The sequence below is a fragment of the Plecotus auritus genome (assembly GCF_963455305.1).
Source record: "Plecotus auritus genome assembly, chromosome: 3".
In the NCBI taxonomy this organism is placed as follows: domain Eukaryota; kingdom Metazoa; phylum Chordata; class Mammalia; order Chiroptera; family Vespertilionidae; genus Plecotus; species Plecotus auritus.
This window is the reverse complement of record NC_137772.1, coordinates 66,967,599-66,977,674: the sequence shown is the minus strand read 5'-3', so window position 1 is coordinate 66,977,674 and position 10,076 is coordinate 66,967,599. Positions and strand designations below refer to the sequence as shown.

Here is a 10,076-nt window from a genome sequence, read left to right as displayed (position 1 = left end):
CATTCACCTTTAACAAAACGATGCATCCATGTAATGATTGTTATATGCTTTGAATCTTTTAGTTAATCAAACTAACATCCAAAAGACTAGTTTATCTAATTATTTTTATTTATCTAAAAATAGATATGCAAGCTCTATAGAAAAGTCCTAAAACAGATATTTTAACTTGCCATAAAATTAATTTTTTTAAAAAAAAAACTTTCTTTATTATTGAAAGTATTACAGAAATTAAAGTTTGAAAAATTTGAGGAGGTAGAGAATTTGGCCTATCATAAAAGAATAGAGACTGATTCCCCCCAGATATTGAACCCAATACTGAAAGAACTAACCATTTTAATCATTATTAGTAAATTTACATCTAAAACATCAGAAACACTTTAAGATTATTGACTTACACCATGGGATGTTCAAAGTCTCTCTTTCCTTTATTTTCAAACTTCTATTTGTAGGAAAAGGAAATAACCTTTACTGTATAGTAGGTATAAAAGGAACCAGATGATTCATCTCTGTGAATCTGCTTGTTGAATTTGATGGATCATTCTTAAAAGCGACGTTGCTAATCTTCAGGTTTTCTTTTTTAGGTTATTCACAGATCAGTGGGTTTTCCAGCTAATACAGGTCTGATGCTCTTCTGTCTTCACACATGGTATTCATCATATCTTGACAAGAAAAGACCTTCAGTCTACAAATAACCTTCACTGAAGTAAGACATGTAAGTGGGTTTCTTTATGAAAGATAGATTTTATGGCTGAATAAAAAACAACTGTAGTTAAAAAGTGTCATTGCATGGCCTTACTTGAAGATTTTTTCCTTAAAGGAACTTTAATGTTTGTTGTGGAAACTACAAATAGACCCCAAAAAAATATTTTAAATTACTTTATCATTAACCTCAAACGCAACAGGAAGGGTTGATCAGCTCCGCATTTTATCATTCTGAAGCGTTCAGCCTTTAAAATATTTAAGCATCCACATTAGTTCTTGTCAAACTAGCACAAAGCAGTGCATAATATGACCTGCATGTAAGAGCAGAACAAGATAAGAGGTTACAGACAGGGTGACATTTCCACAATGGGATTGCCCTGTGCTATAGATAATAGTTGGACTTCCTGTTTCCAGACAATTACTAAATGGTGTTGAGTGTTTTCTTTATGTTTTCACTTGGACATGCTAAGGGAGAGAACCAAATTTAGTTGATATTGAACTACCAAGGATGAAACAATAAATTTGAGGCACCCTACATGCCCAGTATTATTTCATATGGCAATTCGAAAAAATAAAAAAGTGATCAAATTTCAAGGTGTCAGATAGTGTGGAAATTTGGGTTCTCATGATATAAATGACAAGTTTAAAGAAAATATTAAGAACTTTCAAACTGTGCAAGAATCAAAATGATTTCTCATTGAAACTGAAGTATCAGAAGAATCTCTTTGAATAGAGCTTATTGTGTATTGTGTACTGCTTGAAAGAATAGCTGAGAGACAATTTCTTTAAATAGCTTTTTAAATTCTTCCATTAGCCTGAATTATATTAGCAAAACCTTATGTAAAACAAAACATATCAAAATATGATTATCAGTGAAATTAATATAGAGCATTTAAAAGCACAAATTTTAATCCTGCTATGTGGGATGAAGAGTGGTAGGGAGGAATGTGGTGGCTAACAGTGGTTAGAGAGTACTCACACAAAAATCCTACCAAATCTTAAACTCTTAAACCTCTTTATTCCATAGGCATTTATTTCAAAGCTATCCCATCCTTGCCTAGGTTTTAATTCAAACAATGATCCAGGGGTTATATATATATATATATATATATATATATATATATGGTTATATATATATGGTTATATATATATATATATATATATATATATATATATAGAGAGAGAGAGAGAGAGAGAGAGAGAGAGAGAGAGAGAGAGAGGCCAGATTATTATGATCTGTGAACAGCTAATAATCTGGCCACTCAGTGTGTGTGTGTGTGTGTGTGTGCGTGTGTGTGTGTGTATGTGTGTGTGTGTGTGTGTGTATATATATATATTAGAGGCCCAGTGCATGAATTCGTGCATGGGTGGGGTCCGGCCAGCCTGGCCAGAGGGAGGGGACATGGTGGTTGGCCGGCCTGCCTGCTGGTCGAACTCCTGGTTAAGGGGACAATTTGCATATTAGCCTTTTATTATATAGGATATACACTGAGTGGCCAGATTATTATGCATTCAGAGATCATAATAATCTGGCCACTCAGTATGTATGTATATATATATATATATATATATATATATATATATATGCTATACTGTATATAAGAAAATTTCACAAGAAATTTTCACAACAGTAGGATTATATTTAGTGACTCTACCCCAACTTTTAATCCAGCTATTCATTCATTCATTCAACAAACACTGAATTCCTGATATGGATGAGTTTCTGGAGAAACAATGGTGAGTAAGGCAGACGAGGGCCCTACCTCAAGAAGCTTGCATATGATGGGAGAGAAAAACAATGAACAAAAATTAGACATAAAACAACTGCAGGCTGTAATATGCAATGAATAAAATAAAGCAGGTGTTGTAATGAAACAGATTAGTTAGGGTAGGTGTCTCTGAGATGATGCTTAAGCTAAGAGCCAGAAAGAGAAGAAGCTGGATGGTTATCTGAAAATCAGGACAAAGGTGTTTCATGCTGAGGAAACACCAAGTGCTTGGAGAGTTGCGGAAACTTAGACAAAGCCAGCGTAACTGAAGATTTAATGACAAGATAAAGTCCACAAAATGAAATGGGAGAATTGCCCAAGTCACATCAGGTCTTATAGGCCTAAGAAGGGTCTGGGTTTTATTCTAAAGTCATTAAGTGTTTTAGGCAGTCTTTGATAGCATGTGATAAGATTAAATCTAATTTTAAAGCACTAAAATAATAGAGTGATTAAGAGGAAAAAATATTTAAGAGTGAAAAATTATTTTTAAAATATATAAACATTGTATGGTCTAAAAGAAGTTAAACCTGACCCATATCTTGGAAACTTTGCAAATTATCCTTTTGGCAAATACTACTGAATTGTCATGGAAAATAAGATTTTAAAAAAACAAACCCAATGGGCATAGGACACTGATATAAAAAAGCACTGTTTCAATCATATTCATATGTGCTGTAAAATAAAATTGCATAGACCTAAGCATTCTGAGGTAGAGTTTTGTTAAGATCACAGACTTGATAAAACTATTGAAATTCTATCCCAAGGAGATTAAATTGGATGCTAACACAACATATTATGTATAGTCTCCTTAGTTTGTTTTAAACTACTAAATTAATTTTTTAATCATTGCTTTCAAAAATAATTACTTACCACACTTAAATTTTATTCATACTTAATATAAGAATACAATGGTTTTCAACATTTGGAAAAGTTATTCTTTTCCAAATTGGCAGCTTAATAAATATTTGGGTGGCTATACCTGTCTTCAAGATCTAAAGTAAATAATTTAATACAATAATATTGCTCCGTTGTAGATTAGCATGCAATGGAATTATAACAAGTTTACAGAAATGTTTACAATAACATCACAAATTAAAATATAAATTGATAGACTTGTGGTAGTGTGTTTTAATTACTCAGGAAGATCTGAGAAAATAGCCAGCATTCAAGAAAGTCGGTGAGAGATAGTGTATCATTAAACACTTGAATGTAAAACAATATTACAGATATGATATTGGATATTTTAAAGTATTTTGTGACAAGCAAATATTAAGGGCATAATGATTTGCCCTTAAAATAACTACGACTAAAGAGTCCAAACCTTCTGATTCTACTTTCCAGAGCTCTTTGTATTTTGAGTGGGGAGCTACCTCTTCTATATGTTATTCAGGACAAGCCTCAGCAGTGAATGGGCCAGCCTCGGTCCTACGTTCAAGTCCTAGGGACTGTCAAAAGCTCTGGGGCATTCCACTTCTACTTTTATTATTCACTCGCTCATTCATTCAGAAGTTTTTTTTACTGAGCATTTACTATGTACCAAGCATGGTCCTAGACACTTCAGATTCATCATGAACAAGACAACAAAAGATACCTGCTCTCACTCATAGATACAGAGAACAGACTGGTGGTTGCCAGAGGGGAGGGGTGTTGGGGGAATGGGTAAAAAAAAAGGGGGGATTAAGAAGTACAAACTGGTAGTTACAGAACAGTCACTGGGAAGTAAAGTACAGCATAGTTAGTAATATTGTAATAACTATGTATGGTGCCATGTGGGTACTGGAAATATTGGGGGACCACTTTGTAAAATATATAAAGTAGTCCCCCGAAGCTGTGTTGTATACCTGAATCTAATACAAAATAATATTGAATGTAAACTGTAATTGAAAAATAAAAATTGAAAAAAGATACCTGCTCTCAGAGAAGCTAGTATTAACAGGAGACAAACGTTAAATGTTAATTATAATAAATAACTAAATTATATGCATAGCAGTTTAGAAGATGATAAACATCATAGAACAAAAACACAAAGCAGAACAAGATAAGGAAGATCTGGGAGTGAGGCAGATCTGGGAGCGGTTACAATTTTAAGTAGGGTGACCCACATGCCTCTCCTTGAGAGGGTGACTTGTAAGCAAATATTTGAAGTTGGTAAGAGGTTTGCAACCATCTGAGGGAAGAGCTACAAATTTCCACTTTTCCTTGCTGTGTTCAGAATTGAGTCCTGCTTCTCTCCCCACTGTGAGACCCACTTCAGTGGTTGCTACACCTATTCTGATTCTCCTCCCCCCACCCCCAATTAAAGTCTGCCTTGATATTCTTTAACAATCTATATATATAAAAGCCTAATATACAAAGTGTCCCCTCAGGAGTTTGACCAACTGGGAGTTCGATCGCTCACTATGACGTGTGCTGACCACCAGGGGGTGGCACGGAACAAAGGAAGGCCCCAGCTGGCAGCCAGCAGCTGGGGAAAGGAGGCACTGGCTGGCAGCCAGCAGCTGGCAGTTGCTAGGGACCCTAACCATGCATGAATTTCGTGCACTGGGCCTCTGGTATTCTTGAATAAGTGTTTACTGCCAACAGTCAGAATGATAGGAAGCCCAAGAAGCTGCCCAAACACTAGAACAAAGATGTGCATAGTAATCGAGAAATGTGGTAAACCTATGACAGTAGTCAGCAAACCGCAGCTCGCGAGCCACATGCAGCGCAGCTCTTTGGCCCCTTGAGTGTGGCTCTTCCACAAAATACCACGGCCTGGGCGAGTCTATTTTGAAGAAGTGGCATTAGAAGAAGTTTAAGTTTAAAAAATTTGGCTCTCAAAAGAAATTTCAATCGTTGTACTGTTGATATTTGGCTCTGTTGACTAATGAGTTTGCCAACCACTGACCTATGAGATAATATAAGATGGTTTAAAAATATGCATTCAGGTGCATCGAGTATCAAAAAGGTACAAATAACTAAAGAGAAACCATGAAAATATAATCCTACATATAAAACCACCTGACTCATCTATCAATGGACAACACTCTATTTTGATTTTTTTTAAATAACATTTACCCATTGCAGTCAAATTGGGTGGAAAAAAAGTGTTGCTGTGTTTCAATCTTTTTAAACAAAGTGGAAATCTTTTCATAAACTATCAGCTCTAAATAGAAAGTAGATAGTTCCATGAAGTGAAGTGCTTTTCTGAACAAACCAACAATGTGTGTTTATTGCATTGGAGCCCAGGACCACCACGTGCGATTACAGTAAAAGCTCTGCATTATTTCCATCTGGCAATGAGAACACAAGATGTTGTATAAACTACCAGAAGGGCTCTATTTCATTGTAATTAAAATTTAGTGTTACACTTAAGCAGTAAGGCAACTCCAGGAGATGTGATTATCATGAGATAATGACCTTGGAGTGTTGCAAGGCGTACAAGGAACCAAATGCCTCCAATCCTCTAGGGGGCAAGATTATTTCTACATAACAATCCCCACCTCCTCTTGCTTACCCTCCACTGCCCCTGAAGCTGTACCATCAGTAAAAGAGGAAAGCTTGGGATTAAGGGCACCAATATGATTTCTGTAGAAAGAGGGCATTGGGGGACTGGTATATGACAAAGTTGGCATTGTAGAATGCTGAAGCAGCAGTTTCAAATGACTTGTGTTGTTTATGCAATAATTATGCAATGGCTTTAGAATTCTCTGGACACAGATAGAACTGTCAGTGATGTCATAGGCATGTAAGTAATCCCCAGCAAGGGCACAGATCTAACCTTTTCCCCCTGTTTAGGCTTCATGATTTTCATTTCATAATAGCAATAAGATATGACAGGTGGGGCAGTTCTTGAGGGTTTATTATACTTAGTCGGTGGTTGAAGCCACTCAGCCTTTGGCCTGAACCTCTCAAGACATTTGAGATGTATAACAATTCCCCCAAAATGCAATGCCTGTCATGTCTTGTAGCTTAATTGCTTTGTACTTACTAAGTAATTCTTCTTAAAGTGGATGCAGATAACAATGCTTACTTTACAGTTTACTCTGTAACAGCGATTTTCAACCTTTTTCATCTCATGGCACTCATAAACTAATTATTAAAATTCTGCAACACACCAAAAAACATATTTTTTGCCAATCTGACAAAAAAAAATAGGTACAATTTTGATTCATTCACATCGGATGACTATTGTTATGTTGGCTGTTTTCAATTTTTTATTTGACAATCTAAGGGAAAAGAGGTAAGTGCACCTGACTAAATAGTCAGGTATTGCATGTTTTAAAAATTATTGCACACACCTAAATGCTTCAGTGGCGCACCAATTGAAAATTACTGCTCCATACCCCTAGAAACTACTTCTATAATGGGATAACATGAAATAAAGTCTACTGTAGTGGATGAAGGAATATTCCATTATATTCCTGTTATGAACTCTAGACTGAGAGGTCACTTAAAACTATGGAAAACGTTTATATTTGGGGGTTTTTGTGTGTTTTTTTAAATATATTTTTATTGATTTCAGAGCGGAAGGGAGAGGGAGAGAGCGATAGAAACATCAATGATGAGAGAGAATCTTTGATCGGCTGTCTCCTGAACACTGGGGATTGATCCAGAAACCCAGGCATGTGCCCTGAGAATCGCACGGTGACCTCCTGGTTCATAGGTCGGCACTCAACCACTGAGCCACACTGGCCAGGCAAAATGTTTATATTTTGTAACAATTCATTGGAGTAGAAAATGATAAAGCAAAATTTTTGAGAAGTTAATATGACTACCTTTAATGGCAGCTCATGTTGAGGAGTCATATACCTCAATTACTCAAGAATATCTTAAACTCTTCTGTATCAAAGAGGTAAAAGTGAGAGCTTAATTTATAAGCAATGTTTTTAATATTAAAGAGAGAACCAAAACATAAGTTTTATAAAATGGGAGCATTGGAATGTTGAGGAAAACATTTAAAAATAATAATACATAAAGGATTTGTATATGTAAATATGTGTGTGTGTATATATAAAATACATAATGTGTGGACAAAGTGAAATGGTAAAAGAGTAAAGACATAAGTTACTAGGTATTTATTTTCTAGACTGGGGAGAACCTGTTAAATAAGGATGAGCCTGATTAACAAGTCTGCCTGGATGAAATTTAGAGTTGCATTGCCCTCTATGTCATTTTAGCTGTGTATAGTCATGTTGCATAACTTAAACTCTTTTCTTAAGAAAGAGTAATTGTTGTTTCTGTAGAGGCTGGATCTAAGATCTAGCTAGCTTATGAATCTACAATACTTTAGGGTGAACCTATGAATTCTTGAAAATCAGAAATATCTTTGAAAATATTAATTCATAAGGTAAAAATGTATATCAATAAACATGATAGAGCTTTACAAATCAAGAAATACAAACTGGACCCAACACCCCTTCACACAGAAGGTTGCTCACCCCTCCCCCGCACGTCTGGGGGACCCTGCGCCCCCTCCCCTAGTGCTCCTCAGCCCCACACCCAATGACCCCCAGGCCTCCCACCTGATCTGCTTCCTGCGGGTTCCTGGGAGGCCCCTTCCCCTGGTCCCATGGCCCTCTCCTCCCCTGGGATCCTGAGCCTGGAGCGCCTGGACAGCCCGGACCCTGACCCCGCCGGGCAGCTGGAAGAGGAGCTGTGGCAGCCGCCCTGTGAAATCCCTGCCCCAGCCATGGACCCTGAGGCAGAGTGCAGCCTGGACATCATCCTGCTGGGCTCCAGTGAGCCCCGCAGAGATCGGATTGCCTCTGAAGTCAAGGTTAACCAGCGAGCCATCGAAGAGCTGTGCCTCTGCTGTGGAAGCTTCCAGGTGCACAGGCCGCACCCCTGTTCGAGGGCGGGATGTGCCCCCCCTGCAAGGACAAGTTCCGGGACTACTTCTTCCTGATGACGATGGGTACCAGTCCTACTGCTCCATCTGCTGCGCGGACAGACGCTGCTCATCTGCGAAACCCCGACTGCACCCGGTGCTGCTGCTTCGAGTGCGTGGACACCCCGGGGGCCCAGGACCTCGGGGGAAGTTCAGGCCATGAGGAACTGGGAGTGCTTCCGGTGCTGCCCTCCCCCCGCAACGGGCTGCAGCAGCGCAGGAGGAAGTGGCGGGAGCGGCGGGAGGCCTCCTGTGACCAGATTCGGGGAGTCCCCTGGAGATGTATAAAACGGTGCCTGTGTGGAAGAGAGAGCCGGTCCGCGTGCTGTCCCTTTGGGGGACATCAGGGAAGAGCTGACGAGTTTGGGCTTTTTGGAAAACGGTTCTGGCTCAGGAAGACTGAAATGCCCGGACGATGTTACCAACGTAGTGAGGAGGACGTGGAAGAGTGGGGCCCGTGCTTCCTCGTGTTCGGCTGCACAGCTCCCCTCCGCCAGGCCTGTGGCCGCCCCCCGGTGTACCTGCCCCAGTCCCACCGCATCCTGCAGTGCTCGCGGCCCCAGCCCAGCAGCTCACAGCCCTTCTTCTGGATGTTCGCGGACAACCTGCTGCTGACTGAGGACGACACGCCGTTGCCACGCGCTTCCTGGAGACAGACCCCGGGACCATCCCGGACGCCGTCCGGAGCGCCGTGCACGTGTGAGCAACCTCCGGCCGCGAGGAGCGGGCCTTCGGCCAGGTTCCCCTCGAGGAGTTATCCCGCCGGCCCAGGACAGGCAGAGAGCACGGGCCGCCGCGGGCCGGCCACGCTGGTGAGGAAGCGTTTCCTTCCCCTGCGAGAATATTTCAAGTATTTTCAACTGAACTCACTTCCTCTTTATAAGCGAGTCATTATACCGTGAAAAAAAAAAAAAGACTTTTCTTAGAACTAAGATAACTTTCCTGATATTGTCTCCGTGTCCCTCTTCAAATGATTATTTTATTTTATTTGCTTGACTTTGGGTCTCCCATGGTGGCCTCAGACTCCTCCGCCCTTTGGGTCTGGAGCCACGGCGCCCCCCACCCCCACCCCCAGGTCCTCTCAAGGGAGGGGGCGAAGTGCCCGGCGTCTCACCAGGGACAACATCCTGAGGTTCAGGTGCGTGTGTGCTGCTGAAAGTGTTTCTGTGTGCTGTTTGAGGAATTAAAAATACACTTACGTCGTGAAACAAATAAAATAAAATAAAAAATACAAACTGTACATTGCAACACTCCACATTAATCCATATAACTAATCTGAGTGATTTAGGCACGTGACAAAACAATACATTACATGAAGAGGTCTCAATCCTGCTGAATTCTCTCAGTGCCGTGCTTTGAACACCCAGCAATTCACAGTCATTCCAGTCAAAGACTGGAGCATGTGCACAGCTCCAGGGGAGGTGGCAGGGGAAGGCTCAGCACTGGCTCCATGCCCTGCCCACTCTACCGCTGTTCCTAATTCACCATGTCTTTGGAGAAGCAACTAGAATCTTCAACTCCCATCTCCTAATTGACTAGTCCTATGACCTTGGCAAAGATCATTTGACCTTTCTCAATCTAGATTCCATATTTAAAACAGAGGTAGCAACACCAGCCCTATCAATTTTACAGTTTTTGTGAAGATAAGTAAAATAGATTATAGAGAAACTAGAGGCCCAGTGCACAAATTCGTGCATGGGCGGGGTCCCTCCGCCTGGCTGGTGATGGGGATGATC

General features: G+C 40.2%; 1 pseudogene across 1 annotated transcript; it reads left to right on the top strand.

The window, feature by feature from the left end:
* The first annotated feature begins 8,022 nt into the window (after positions 1-8,022).
* Positions 8,023-9,223, top strand: LOC308243803 (DNA (cytosine-5)-methyltransferase 3-like; annotated as a pseudogene). Its single transcript has one exon. The product of its transcript is annotated as a DNA (cytosine-5)-methyltransferase 3-like (transcript).
* Positions 9,224-10,076: the final 853 nt, after the last annotated feature.